The 16,452-nt window shown below is 30.4% G+C and overlaps 1 long non-coding RNA gene and 2 pseudogenes across 1 annotated transcript; 1 reads left to right on the top strand and 2 right to left on the bottom strand.

Annotated features, from left to right (window-relative positions):
- The window catches only part of LOC100807976 (indole-3-acetate O-methyltransferase 1-like), a 7,562-nt pseudogene extending 3,845 nt beyond the window's left edge, over nt 1-3,717 (top strand).
- Nucleotides 3,718-10,138: 6,421 nt separating this feature from the next.
- Nucleotides 10,139-16,212, bottom strand: LOC100807436 (65-kDa microtubule-associated protein 1-like; annotated as a pseudogene).
- LOC121172711 (uncharacterized) lies at nt 12,396-14,583 on the bottom strand. Its single transcript, XR_005886253.1, has 2 exons — nt 14,532-14,583; nt 12,396-12,626 (listed from the first exon to the last, which is right to left on the bottom strand). It is a non-coding gene; the product is annotated as an uncharacterized lncRNA (long non-coding RNA).
- Nucleotides 16,213-16,452: the final 240 nt, after the last annotated feature.

Genomic DNA, 16,452 nt, shown 5'->3' with positions numbered 1-16,452 from the left:
TATGGTTAAATCTTATATATATAACAATATTTTATACTTATAATATATAAAAATTAAGAAAAAAAATTATACACTACCATGTAAAAAATTTTACACATTCATTCAATCATAATACAATTTATCATATATAATAAGTTTATTTTTTTAAATAATTATCTTAGAGTAATTTATGATTAAAGGTCCCTTTCGTTAAACTCATAAATTAAACTTATAAGTCTTTTTCTTTACTTTTTCAGTCACAATATTTATTTTGTTTCATTTTCTTTTCTCTCTTTTTTTTAATTTCTCTTCTGATTTGTAGGAATAAAGTTTTTTGTTAATTGGTAGTATTACTTTCCCTGTCTGTTTTTGTCTTTTTCTTCTCTTGATATTTTTCACTTGAAAGGAAAGTAATTATCCCAAACTCCTGTTTTGTTTTTGTTATGTTTGTTTTAAAAGAAAAAGGTAGCATAAATACTTTCATTTTTAATCGTAATATCTTTCATTAAATTAATCATTTGGTTTTCGAACTTTTTATTCCACCTGAGCCTAGTTAAATTACACGAAAATTAATAGTAGATTTCAAATCATGCAGTTACTTTTCTTTCTTTTATAAAGCTCTTGATTAGAATTCAAACTTAAAGGTACCATAAATTTCTTGAAAACTTTTGGTGAATAACGATTACGTTAGTTTACTAAACAACTTTTAACCATTTTCCCCCTTTAATGACTTTCAAGGTCTCCCCCCCCCAAAGAAAAGAATCTGTTTAGTTTCTATGCAGTAATTTCTACATACATAATAAAAACTAAAAAAATATTTGCCACTTCCCGAGGACAACGTAATAAAACCGTTACATGTGTAATGCATTAATTTGAAGGCCAAAGTTCTAACTTATGGTCAAAAGTTGATGCAACAAAACCATGGTCTTTAAAGCCATTATTATTTCAGGATCAGAGTGACGTATATTTGGACTATTTTTTAATGCATGGATAGTAATTAAGCACATAATCCTATTCAACTCCATGCATTTTCATTTTAAAATAATCTATAGCATCTGGGGCCAGGTGGATTTGTTCAATTACCAAAAGAAACATTTTTCTCAGTAGCTAAAGTTGTTTTAATTTGAAATCAATTTTAAAATAGGATTAATTCTTTAATATAGAACTAAACATGTGAATATTTAATTTACTTAAAATTTAGATGATATTTTAATATGGTTCTGATTATTCAACATGAATTCAAATATGAATTAAGAGTATGTTTGGTTATAATTATAAAATTACTTCTAAGGCAAAAATAATTTTATTGACGAATTAAGATCTTTGTTTTTGAATTTATTTTATTTCTGTTCATTGAATTTATATTAAAATCTGTCACACTATTTTTAACTGCAAATCAAAATGTGTTAAATTTTGGGACTCAGGTGCCAGAATCTGTTTTGGACAAGAGGTCAAGTGCACACAACAAGGGCAGGGTGTTTATCCATGGTGCTAGTGAGATCACTGCAAATGCTTACAAAAAACAATTCCAAACAGACCTAGCAACCTTCTTGAGCTCAAGGGCTGTGGAATTGAAGAGAGGGGGGTCCATGTTCTTGGTTTGCTTAGGCAGAACTTCTGTGGACCCCACAGACCAGGGTGGGGCTGGCCTCCTCTTTGGGACCCACTTTCAGGATGCTTGGGATGATCTTGTCCAAGAGGTAATTACTATCATATTCACAATATTTTTTTATGCGTGCTTTTTGTGTCAAAACAGTGCACATCACAACCCACATAGTCTACACATTTTGTCATATTGGCAGACCAAAAAGGACTTTTAGACACACATTAGTGAGATGAAAGTAAAAAAAAAACATAAACAATCAATTGTAGATAGGCGTCTCAATAATATACTAATAGCTTATTATTGTCAATTTTCACTTCACTTGCCATGATTCAAACAAGTTGATCTCAGCCGTTTGATTTCCACCCCCAAGTTGATCAACCTAACCATCCTTGCATTCATCATCATGTCGACAGAAATAATAATTAGCTGCTGGCTAGCATAATATTTATCCAACAATTAGGTTTTGGATGTTTAGAACACACAAAATCATCATCGTATCTTAAAGCAAGACAACAAGGATATGTTTCCATTCATCTGATCTAATTTTATCTAATGATTAATTTGTATGTACATTGAACAGAAACTAAAGACCAAAGTCATGTACATTATCCTCTACCATAATTTGTTAGCCATCCAATAACTTTATTAGGATAGTACAGATCATATAATGAGACCTTCCTACCAAGTAGTACTCAATATTATTTTGTAGCTCATTAATAATCATGAACTTAAAAGGGTTGTTTTCTAAGTCACTTCTGTTGGGCAAACCTCTTTCATTATAAGCAAAAACTTCAATGAAAATACTAACCATTGTCATTTAAGTGGATGTTAGGATTTGAAATAAATAAAAAGGTATAATACATTAAATGTTGTACTTTATATTAAATGCTTTTTAATTTTTTTTCATTCCTCAATAAGTGGACACTCTTAGCTGAATCAATAACTTTGATTGAGGGGTGGGAGATATTAAGAGGGTCTAGTTCGGTTAATTGAGCATAATGTGTGAGTATTGTTGTGTTCCATTCTTACAGATAAAAAATAAAAAGAAAAAGAAAAAGAGAGAGATATGAGCTCATTAGTGTTCTGTTTTCAATTTGGGTTTAGAATGGTCAGTTCAATTGTCTCCTTTAAGCATTTTCAACCAATTAAAGCAAATAGTATCTTGTTAATTTTATGTAGTGATATGTCTAAGGTACATGTACTAAATCATACTCTTAATCACAGGGATTAATTAGCGGTGAGAAAAGAGACAGTTTCAACATTCCAGTGTATGCACCAAGCCTGCAAGACTTCAGGGAGGTGGTTGAAGCCGATGGTTCATTTGCCATAAACAAGCTTGAGGTTTTCAAAGGTGGAAGTCCTCTTGTAGTGAACCAGCCAGATGATGATGGTGAAGTTGGGAGGGCCCTTGCGAACAGCTGCAGGAGTGTTTCTGGTGTCCTTGTTGATGCTCACATTGGTGACAAGCTTAGTGAAGAACTGTTTATGAGAGTGGAACGTAGAGCCACAAGCCATGGCAAAGAGTTATTAGAGCAACTACAGTTCTTTCACATAGTTGCATCCCTTTCTTTTGCTCTATGATAAGAGACAAACATAACAAGAGGACAAAGAAAGGGTGGCTTATTTAGTTCTCTTATTATCCCTCTCTTTCTTTTTGTGTGTGTATGTTTTTTTTTTTTTTTGCACTTTTTATTGCATAGAAAAGAGTGAAAACACTCATGAGAGACCGAAAAGAGGGTACTTCAGCACTTGCTATATGCCTCTATTTTTCTCCCTCTTATGAGTTTTTTTTTTTTTTGTGTTCTTGCTGACAGATCTAGCTACTTTCTACACATCATGTGCTTTCTGACTTGTGTCCCCTTGTATCAGAACTATGAAAGCTTTCTTAATAGCTTATCATAGTGTGGATGTACATGTCCATATTTTGTGAAAGTAGCATGAATGGAACGGTGTGCCTTCTGTGCCTAACAAATGGAGTGTCGAATATGCCATTTGATGAATGATGAGTCACCCTCTTCCTTTCTTCCTTGTGCTTATCAATTAACAATATGTCTATTATATTGGAGGCATATCAAATCATGAGCTCGCAAGAAGTGAGAAAAGTTTAATCTTATCATGCGTAAGATTGAATGGTATTGGTCAAAATTATGTCTTCTTAATTTATCATATATCAAATAAGAGCTTAAGAGGAACTAATCTTTACCATATAACAAAAGTGAAGTTAAGATTATGTTTAAGCAAAACAATGTTAATTATCCATGCAAGATTGCATGACTAGCATTAACTCCTGTCTCACTTGCTAGATATGCTCCACATATACACATCCAAACTAATAAGTGGATAAATTATGGTTAGTTAAATGATGTTATAATTGAAATGTGGAAACATGGCTCTCTTTTCAAAGGGTTTGAATAATTCTGTTTCCACACCTCTAAGGTAGCTAGCTTCCTTTACCATCCAGATTATATTAAATCATATCAACCATGTTGCGTTCAATGCTGAGAAGGACAAATCCTTCAATACATATAGCTGGCAGAAAAATCAAATGACAACCTTATAGTAAAAGAAGAGGTGAACACAGAACAGCATGACCAGAAATTCTCTTCAGACAAACAGAAAATACCAGGAAAGTATGAACAAAATAGGAAAAAGAAAACAAATTAAGCATCAGCTGACTCTTCATTCCCTCCACGCATCTGATAGTGAATGTCCCCTTAAAAAAATCCCACAATGGAGAAAGGTTATCATGTCTATTAAATGAGGGACAGGAAAAGATATCTATCCAAAGGCACCTTACACTCCTCTCTAAACCTCCAAATTTAAGTTGATAGCAGTTAATTTGGATCTTAATAAACAACTTTGACATTTTATATGCTACAGATAGCTAGCACTTGCAGAGACAGACACGTGTTTATTAAATTCATAATTCATGTTGAATCAGAAGAAAGAAACTACTTTGCCACAAATCACACTTTAATATCCTCCACTGGGGTATACAAAATGATAATATTTGACTCTTCTGTCCATTAGTCTATAAAATTTACTTCATTCTTCTCGTTACTTGATATCTAATATTTGTCATTAAATTAAACCCCATTTCATTTACATCAACCTTTTTAACTTTCGAAGATTTATCCAAAGAGAAACTTTAGTCCCCAAAAGAGACATAATTTTAAGGAAATAAAGGAGATTTGGTGGAACAAGAAAAACACTCAAGTGAACTTGACACATGTACAAGAGTATTTATAGATACACAAGTGACTCATCTAATGTATTCTAACTTCACTCACAGTATTTAATGCATATATTAAGCACATATGAGACACGTAAGAGATGCTTTGAAATTATAACTTCTTGAAACTTCAAGTTCTTATTTCATGTTTTCAACTTAATGACATTCACCAATATCACCATTCCAAAGATAAACTGTGTTCCCCAGAGTCAGAAAAACAGTTACTTTCAGTAGATACTGAGGGTGATCATTGTCAAAGCAATGCTTAAAGGTCAAAACAATAATAATATCCTTTTACATGTTCGTTGATCTTATAAACCACTCCTCTAATATGTATAAATAAACAAATGTGAGTGCAATTTTCTCACCCTCAATTTCCATGCATATATGAAACATGTCTTAGTATTATATGAAACATAAAAACCCCTTCATGCTTAATTGCAATACTGTGCACCAAGACAAGAAATAAGTACAATTAACGCTATTTCACAGAGCTATTCGAATTGGTTGCATCTATGCACGCAGTAATTCCATATAGAAGGCAAGAAAGGAAATTAAAAAAAAAAAAAAAAAACAAGTTTGTAAAAATGGTACTAAACTATAAAATTGATCATGACTCATGAGAATGAGAATTAGTTCAATAAGAGGCATCTGCATCTTATTAGGCAAATAGTCACTAGAAAAAACTACCCATGAATTTGAAACTTTCCATTCAAAGACTGATTTTATCACCAACATATATTTATAAGCATAGTGCATTAGTTGACCTAGGCAAGGTGAAAAATGGGGTCTAGTGCTTTAAATTTGTACAGATTGAAACATAAAGGGTCTCTTCAATATTTCAAAAACAAACATTTAATCAATGGCACAGAATTTTTAATATTAGAAATCCAAAATAGATAACTCTTTGTGGTCCATGTGCTGTGGAGATTCCTTACTTTTCAGCCTGGTATAAAGCTCTTTTGTCTTCCGCGCTTTTCTTGGACTTTTGTAGTTATATCTTTGGGCTAAATTATAGAATGAAGAGTCAGATTCCCTTGTCTTGTGGTCCTCTGGATTAAAAATAAATAATAGAACTCAAATGTTATAGATAGCATGTGAAGTTCAGGTAAACTAAAATCTTTAAGCACGATAAGAGCAATCAGGATTGTGCAATATTATAAGCAAACAATCAACCAATCAATCATTAACCACTGGACAAAATCATCAAATCTAACCTCAAAATTTTCCATTGTTCTCTGTTTGCTCTAATCTCTATGCTTTTTCATCACTCACCATTTCCTTCTTTTGATTCTCTTTTTATTTTAGAGGAGAAAACATATACAAGGTTTAAAACAGACTTCATTAATGCAATAATGTTATTAACACACTTTTTTTGTATCATTCTTAAAGCTATTTTTTTTTTGTAATGCATTCTTACACTATTGTTTTTGAAGATAATAATAAAAAACATGTATATATTCCTGCACATCATCTTTTTATCTGTATTTTATTGATAAAATTCTATGTTGTTAATGAGTGTATTAAAGGGCATGTGTTATGGAATCAAAAAATTAATGAAGAGTGCCCACATTAAGTATAATTAGTGCTTTTGATTTGGATAATAAAAAAATTATTTTAAATAATAAAAAAAACGTTATCTAAGAATTTTAAAGATAAAAAATAAAATAAACATATTTTGTAAAGATAAAAATAAAAAAGATATATTTAAACCTTAAAAATATTAACATGCAAATAATGAAGTTGATAAGAATGATAAAGAAAGAGAAAGACAAAATAAAAATAAAATAAAATAAAATAGGTGATAGGAATGTAGCAATACCAGAAAAACAAAATGACCCGCATGCAACGTAACTATGCATATCCTGGACCATTAAAAAGAGAGGGATTATGTTATGGTTCCCCAGTGGAATATGGTTCCCCGGTGGAAGGAGTAGTAGCAGCTTTGTTAAGAAAAAGGTCCCCTTACACCAGAACTATCAAAAAAGAAGTCATGAAAAAGCATATACATATATCAGAAATCTAGTAATAGTTGGGAAGATTCTGCATGAAAGTTTTTGGATGGACTATATTCAATGAGATAGTGAGCACCTGATGAGGTTTCATTGGTATCAGAGGGTAGTTGATTCTTGCCAACTCTTTCAAGAGCCAAAACATGCAACCACTGTCAGATTGTCCTAACACATCTACAAAATGAGTTTCTTGCATTATCCAACATCATTATGAAAAGTACAACCCCAGACATATATAACTGAATCATTATAAATTGCGAAAATTAATATGAACACTAAAATACAAAGGAAATTACTTTATTTTGTCAAAATATCTTCTTTGTTTACAAAAGAATTAAGACAGCAGCTTACAATAATGTGACTATCTAGTACTGTTAAAAAAATAATCTCCTCTGGAATAAAAGGTGTAAGAGTTTAACTTAAATAAAGTGTAAATAATTTTTGTCAATATCTCTAATAAGATTTATTTATGAGGTAAGAAATATAATACACATTCACAACGTATATTAATTAACACAGAGAAATGGGATTAAAAAAATTAACACCGATAAATGAGATTAAAAAAGGTTTTGATGTAAATGGGATTAATAAAATCATATTTACTGAATTTCTTTACACTCTTTCTACATGTTAAATTAATAACTACGCACAAAAGTAAAAATAAAATATGGAAGTAAAGGGTTGAAACTACATGAAAAACCTGGTTTAGATAAAATATTATTGAATAGATATGGATTAGTTAACAACTCAAGTGATTTTCTCAAGTAGTCCACTCTAGTGTTGACACTGTTGCTTTATTTTTCTCATCCCTCACTCATTGGTAATTGTCCATTTTGTATTTATAAAATTACTCTGTGAGCAGGCAAAATTATACATAGTTTGAATTTCCTAAGCTCAGTTAATTAAAGTCTCCTTCGGAATATACAACCAGGGTTGTATACATATTTTGAAGTCTTTGACAAATCTTTTATTTGAGTTTCATTTTAATACAATTCATCAATTTTTATTTTATTCTTCTAATTTTGTGAATTATATTTGTTAACTAAAGTTTAATAATGAAGCAATTTTAACATTTCATTCTTTAATAACTTATTTAACCACTATCTTATAACAAAGTTTATCTCAAATAAAATCTTAAATAATATAATCTTTAAAAAATCGTTTCAGCAATCATTCACAATAATTTCATGAAATAATAATAATAATATTTTATGAACATTACATGCACTAAAAAAGATTTTTTTAACATAGTTTAATATTTTTATTAGGATGCTAATTCCTTTTGTTAGTAACTATTTTACTAACTTTATTTTTTTTTTAAAATATACTACTAATATCAAAATGATACTCACTAAAAGTTAAGTTTACAAACCCACAAAGACATATTCACGCACGCACACGCACACATATATTTAATTAAAAATTATTAATTTTATAATATGTTAGTATGTGTCATGTACAAGATAAATGTTTATTTTATATAAAAAAATTATTATATAAAGTATTATATTATAATTAAAATTCTTATAAAAAAATATTTTAAACATATAATTATATTTTAATATTATTCTAAGTTATTTATATTAATATATAAATTTAATTTTAATTATTAATAATTTATTTAAAAAAATATTTAAATTCAACTTAAAAATAAAGATGAAAAAGATGGATTGTGGAACAAATATTATTAATTATTATTTTTTGTTAAATTTTTTCTTTCAATTTATCTGTTTTGTTGCACATCAATGAAAAAGATAAATAGAAAGAGAAAAAAATCAAAAAAAATTGTTAAAGATTTTTTAAAAATATTCTTACTAAACAATAATTCTTAAAAATAATCTTATTTAATATAATTATTCTATTTTATATTTAGAGAAAAGAATTTACTAAATTTTTTAATAATAAATTAAATACAAATAATATAATAAAATTTATTATCTAATAATTTGAAAATATTTTAAATATATATAAAAATAAAATAATTTAAAAGAGGCCTAAGACAGGTGCTATCTAACATCAAACAATGGATGGTGGTATATTATTTGAGAAGTTACTAACATTTGGCATGCCAGGTGTTTTGCCTGAATTTCTTAGTCTTGTTTTACCATTTCTTATTAATTAGAATTTATGCTCTTAGTATTTATTTTTGCAACAATAAAAAATTCTAACTATGCAGAATAAAATTATTACTTATTTGGTTCAACTTTTTGGATTGAAGTTCGCTTATAACTGGATGACTAAACATTCATCTATTAGTATGCAATAAAAATTAACAAAATATAAAACAAAATAACACACTACTAAAATACTTTATAGGCCATAAAGTAACAAAATCTCAAGTTTCATAATTAGGAAACATAAATATATTAAGCTTTGTAATTCCGATTCTAGATTAAGCTTTGTTGGGTTAAGTTACCCAAACTGGCAACTCTACTTCATTTCTGTGTATGGGTGTGTGGTAGTTATTTTGTGCAATTACTTAATGCACCCCATTGTGTACTCTCAAATTCCTAATATATCCTTCTTACCCTCCCTCTCCCAATAAGCATCTCCCCAAACCTTCATGACCATTATATCCACCCATCTAACACCACACCAAGTCATCACCCAACCACCTATCACCATCACATGCAGGACTATGACCCACAAGCCTATTATGCCACACCAAACCAACCATCTTGCTGCACCACCCATAAATGTACAATGTATAAAGATTTAGTTAATTTCTAAAGAGTACTTGTATTCACACTTAATGAAAATGTTACTAAAATTTTTGGACGACATTCAAAAAATATGACAAAATTATGAATAAAAGTTACTAATATATCTTTACAACATTTATTAAATATTGGATATAGCCCATGTTGATAAAGTCTATTTGTGATATTTTTAGACTTTAGAACGAACTATATACAATATTTCATACAATGTTGCAAAAATATATTAATAACATTTATTAATAATTTGACAGTATTTTTTGTATGTGACCAAAAGCCTTTAGCAACATTTTTATCAAGTGTTAGACAAAAAAATATTATTAAAAGTCAGGTATATAATAGTATCATTCCACTAAAATTTCACATATGGTGTTTAGACTGTTTACGTGGTTAACTATATGTATAAATATATGATTAATCTTGTGTTACAAGCAATGGATAGTGACTTGAGCAAGACCATAAATTTAAATGTTTGAATAGTGAATATTTTGATAAAATGAATCATAAATTTGTACGTTTTAGGCCATTCATTAGATTCAAGTTGAAAAAGCCAAGGAGATAGGAACCTTGTGATTCAAAATGCAAGACTACCTACATCACCACACATGCATTCTTTTCATATGAAAGTGCTTCAAAGGATAAAGCAACATGTATTCAGAAAGTCTCTAAATGGCACATATAAGATGTACATCTCATTATAGTTCCTTTCCTATTACTTGTAAAAAAAACGTAGTATATTCTTACAGTTGTAACTAGTAATATGACAATGATACAAAGATGGCATTATGGGGTTGAAAATACATGTTTCACTAGGGTGATGTTGGGATTGGTTCAGTACCAGAAACATGAGAAGCAGCATCTTCTTTTGATATCGATACATAGTTAAGAGGAGCAACTTGTCTAGTATTATCCTTTTTTCCATCTTTTGTTGAGGACCTGCTTCCATTTTGATGAGCATTAAGAGATAGTCGTCTGGGAGTACCATTTGTGCCTCCGTTGGGACAAAGACCAACTACCTTCTTGTTGCCAAGTGGCCTTGTAGGGCTTGGTCTTGAACCAAAACCAGGTTCCTGATCTGTGTTTTGTTGTTCTTGATACTTTTTATGGTCCTAAAGAATGTGATATGAACTCTTTTGATAGTTCACTTTGCTTACTTTTTTATTAGCAAGTGCTAAAATTATTTTGATAATCAATTATTCTAATCATCCCATCAATGAAACTTACCTGCATCCTTCATTCTTCCTCTTCCCATACATGCCTGAGCATGGCATATTCATCCAACATAGCAAGAAGAGGAACACCATCATATGTGAATGACATGTCAGGTGCTTCTTCCCAAACACGAGTTTTAGCAACCAATATATCAACCAAAGCTGAATTTTTCACCAAAAAAAGATATTGTGTTCATGCATGCCAAAAAACCATGATAGTATACTAATATCTACCAGCCAAATCCATTGTTAATGCATTGTATCTACTTGATTAGAAAAAATTTCACCAACTACTAATGATAACAATCCATCTTGACTTGACTTGTATAAAGTACAATATATTTCACAAAAGAAAACATAGTTTACAAATGAAAACATTAAAAATATGACAAAATATATCTTTATTGCAATCGTAATATTTTGCCAGTCCAATGATATTGCACCTTCTTTTGACCAAATCATGTAAGGAGTTTTATGCTAATGATGGATCAAATAAATAATTATAGTTTCTGGTGGTTGTTTATTTTCATTCAACAAATACCTGGAATTTTGTTGACCAGTATACTTGCTTTCTCTGCAAGTTTGAGGTTTAAGTGTGCACCTTTACTTGCATTATACTTGTTTTCACCCTGTTTTACATGTAGTTTCAGGGGAAATTAAAAATCCAAATAAGGAACATAATATAGCCATTGTATATAAGGACCATCAATTGTCAAGATCAAGGACACTAAGGCTAAATGACTAAATCTCGTATACTTCATGGCTATAAGGAAATACACATTTCCCTTATCAAATAGGTAATCACATTGACTCGAAGATTATGCACTTAAAATATTTTAGTACCAAACATTAATTAGGTTAAATACATTAAAGATGTACATTGGTTTGCATAAATTGGAGTGCAAATGACTATCATGGTCAATTTCTACCTAGAATTAGGGGTTATTAATAGAAATAAAGTTAGATTCTCAAGTGATTCAACTTTTCCACCTAAGATGTAAGCATGCAACAAGATATTAGAGACTCAAATATAGAATGAAGATGGTTGATTATAAGTACCCTATTATAGTCTTCAAGCCAACTCTCTTCTTCACATGCTGACATCCATTTCTCAACCTTGTCCAATATTTCTTTTTGGCTTAAAGCTTCTTCTTTCGCTGCAGCTATCTGTTTGTCCATGTCAGCCAGTAATTCATATGGTTCAATGTTTCCAAAGTCAATCAGTGACAAAATATTCCCTCAAGCAGCTTCAAGGTTTATTTCTACATACGCATGGGCATATATCTTTTCAAGCTCGTCTTGCTTCTTAAAAGCAATTTCTTTCATCCTGTTCGCTTTCTGCTGATGAAGCCTTTCAACTTCCACTTCAGCCTTCATAACATAAAACAAGAAAAATCAGTAGGCATCATTTGTGGAACATGTGACACCCTCTACCCTTACAATTATAACTAACTAATTAAATAAATCATACAAAATTTATTTAAAAGATTATAAACACATAATAATAAAAGAAGGGAAAAAAAACATGCAAAATTAATTAATAATTTTTCTTTTTAAACACATTTAATTTAAATCAATTCAAAAGGATAAAGGTTCACATCCACTTAGTGAAAACATAATAGAATTTTTTTTAATAAAAAGTAAGATTATCTCGGCTCAAAACAAGGCCGTCCACTCTAAATAAATAATAAAAAGAAACTAAAGTAGAAAAGTATAACACAATTATATCCTTCAGTAAATCATAACATGTGGAAATCATAATATGCAAAGTAAAATCCTATGTCCCAATGTCACACTTATCAGAGCATATCTTTATCACAGACTAAGTCTCTCCATCTCTAGCATGTGACTCATCATATGAAGGCTCACCTGAAACAAAGTGGCAATCAGCCCAAACACAAACACACACCGGGAGTGAGTTATCACATTCATATATAATAAAACATTAGAGCATGTGAAACATATAATACTTAAAGCTGAATTTATATAAATAACATTACTGCACAAAATCGCACACATTATTCACACCCATTCAAGTTTATACACTCCATAATAAAATAACATCAACCACAATTGTTAACTCAATGAAATTCAAACACAAGCGTTATGCAACAATTATACTAAGACTCAAGCCTATATGCAATGTGGTACCATGTCAGTAAAAAACAACACTGAGGCGCTTAGGAGTACATGACAAAGTACACCACACAATGGGTATACTTGGTCACTCTCACTAAGTAACATCATAAGGTGACCAGTCAGGGTTACTCTGTTTTGCGAGAATGCCCCAACCACATGGGATCAACATGGGCTTAAAGGAGCACTCAAACCGAGTATCTTTACCCCCAAGGCCTAGATTCCGAAGAATCAGTTTGGGCCTCACCTTCCTGATTCAGGTCCAACCCCTAAAATATTTTTTTTACACGCAGACACTGTTTATGAGTTATATAATACCCACGACCTCACTCTTATATTTCAAACATATTTAACAAATCGCGTTATAGTTTAACCCTTCAGGATCCTAACTAGGAATCCTACAATTTTTTTTAATACTGCGCATAAAAGTTCTCTCAAGGTAAACACTGGTCGAGTTACTGTATAACTCATAACTCACATGACAAGTAATATCACTACAAATATCAATCACACACTCATTCACAACCATATTTCATGTCTAAAGTTTAACATTTCACACTTTAACTAATTACAAAATATACTCAACAATTAAATAAGAATGTATCATAATAATAATAACATACAATATTTAACTTCAAGGCTTATAAACAAATAACTATAAAATACACATAAAATATATATATAAGTATATTATATATAACAACATATATATATATATAACAAAATATATATTAACGTAAACGTAAACGTACATATTATATATATATATAACATATAAAAAGTATTAAATATATATTAATATAAAATAATCACAATAATTTCATGACGAGAAATCACTCACGTGAAATAAAATATAAAGTTTGTAAAAAAAAAAATAGTATCAATATATATGTACACGTATACATTGCGGTGTGAAAAAAAATAAAAAGAACAAGATTGAAAGGCCAACATATCTGGTATAAACAAAATCATCACCACACAATTTTTATGCTAATTATAAGGAATTCTAATTCCTAAGGTACACACCTAACACAGGAACACATCAATTCTACAACAAACTCGCAACAGAACACCAATTGGTTCATCAAACACACTCAATCCGCGATTAAACATGAAAACATAATTAAATTCATAAACACCCCAAAATAACCCAAAAATTGACCCTCTAGGGATCCCTACACATGTTCATTCTAATTTCCAAGCGTGAGTAACTCATCCCTTATCTCGAGGTAGTCGCTTAAATGTTCTCTGTTAGCAATGGTGGCGTCTCTGGTGCTTTCTAGAGCTCCTCCTCTGGTTGCTCTGTTAGGGTTCTTGTGCGTCAGAAAAAAAAAGGGACAGAAGTGTTTTGTAAAAGCTGCTCTAGGTTAACATTTGGTTTATATAGTGGAGATTTATGACCTAATTATATTATTTTTTTACTTATTTATTTATTTATTTATTAACTTATTACTGTATTATTTATTTATTAACAGTTACGGCTGTTACAGAACATGAGTTTGTAAACATCAGAAAGTCATCTGCACCTGCTGGTAGTAACAAAATTCTAACCAATGTGAGACTTCACCTCACACTTGTACTCTAACAAGCAATTGTTGGTAGTAACAAAATTTAAGACATATATAATTAGTTACTAACCATTCCCATGAAGCTGTTTTCACCAAGAGCCAATAAAAGACTAGAGAGCTCAAGCTTAGCATCTGACAAGGATTGAAGTATATAATTAGTTACTAACCATTCCCATGAAGCTGTTTTCACCAAGAGCCAATAAAAGACTAGAGAGCTCAAGCTTAGCATCTGACAAGGATTGAAGTAGCAGTGCCCTTGACTTAGAAGCCTGCTCAACATTTCTTTTGTACACATCCAAACTCTTGCTCTATATGAAGGATCATCTTATCTTGCTGGTCATTATTCTCACCAACCCCATCCAATATTTCCTGCAACAAATAAAAATACCCTCACTTTTTGTAGACCATGCACACTACAGTAACACAAATGAAAAGCATTGTAGAGTTACCTGCAACTTTTCTAACAATGAACCACAGGTGTTTTCATCAAGAAGACGATTTTCAGAATTTGTCACCGCCATTGAACTCCACCCACAACCTAGCTTGTACAAAAGGGGAAAATAATCATGTGAAATTCATATCTTCTGCCCATAAACATAGAGAAACAAAAATATATCTGCTTCTGAAAATGGACACAAGAAACAAGTAGGTATCCATTGATACATCTTATTCCACAGACAGAAAAATAGTTTATGGAAAAGTCTAAATAATGAGTTCAAATAAGATTCTCATGATAGAATGATAGACCGAAAATGTTCTAAGGCTATGTTTGGATAAACTTCTCCGGAAGCACTTACAAGAGCAAAACATAAGAAGGAAAGATAAATTAAGCTTATATCATAAGCTAAAAAATCAACTTATGCATTAAACTTTTATAAAAGTTCTCATTTAACTTATCCCAAAACTAAGTTGCATAAGTTGATTTTAGCTTGATGGAGAAGTTCAATGCATTTTTACCTTCTTATTTTTTTTCTGCTATAAGTACTTACAGAGAAAGATAACCTAAATTGTTTTCTTTAAAAAAAAAATCTAAATTGTTAAACTAAATGCATTGCATCTGCTAAGAAAATCTCCAAACAGATATATCAAATCTTAACACCCAATTACACCAAAAATAAACAACAAATAGCTGACGGGATCACAACAAATGAACAAAATAAGTTAATCTTTAACCAAATTCACACATGCTAAAGAAACCACCTTTCCTCTACGGAGTTAAAATGCAAAAGAGGCGGAAACTAGCAACAAACAAACCCACTACTAAAGCTGCAAAATTTCACCCATTCCTGAAACATTCTCCAATAATTGAAAACAAAAAACAGAAAATAACTACTCCAAGTTCAAACAAAGTGAATATGAAGGATCACAATCAGGAAACCACAAGAATTCCTCCTCAGCACTAAATCAACACAGTGACAACCTCAATGACAATTCCATAACAAAGGAAAACCTCCACCGTCAAGCCACAGTGAACTACACAGTCAATGACAACCCCAACAAAAAAAAAATAGAACCTAATATTCAAAAGCACAATGCAAAATTCAGAAGCAGCAAGTTACCACCTTTCATTGACAAAGTAAGAGTGGGAAACAAGTGGATCTTCTGGGTGTGAAAGATCAGGACAAGAAGAACCGACTGAAAGAACAGAAGGAGGTTTTTTAACCATTCTAGATGCTCTTTCTCCTCAAAATTCCTAATCTACACCCATTTCATTTATTTTGTGCAAAATACACCACTTCTGGGAAGTCGGGTTTGGCCACCCGGACTTCCATGCTTGATCTTGTTTTTAAAAGAAATTAAAATATTATATTATATAAAATTATTTTTAATTAATTTTAAAATTACTTATTTATTAAATTAATTTTTTTAATATTTTTTTAAATTTTAAAGAGAAATATACATAAAGATTAATAAAAAAATTGGATAAAATTAGAATATAATTTTTTAATTATGTAATTTTTGGTTAAATTTATGTTTTATTGATGTTATTT

This window comes from Glycine max, chromosome 8 (assembly GCF_000004515.6).
Source record: "Glycine max cultivar Williams 82 chromosome 8, Glycine_max_v4.0, whole genome shotgun sequence".
NCBI lineage: Eukaryota > Viridiplantae > Streptophyta > Magnoliopsida > Fabales > Fabaceae > Glycine > Glycine max.
The sequence above is the reverse complement of the archived record's forward strand: the minus strand, read 5'-3'. Positions and strand labels throughout refer to the sequence as shown.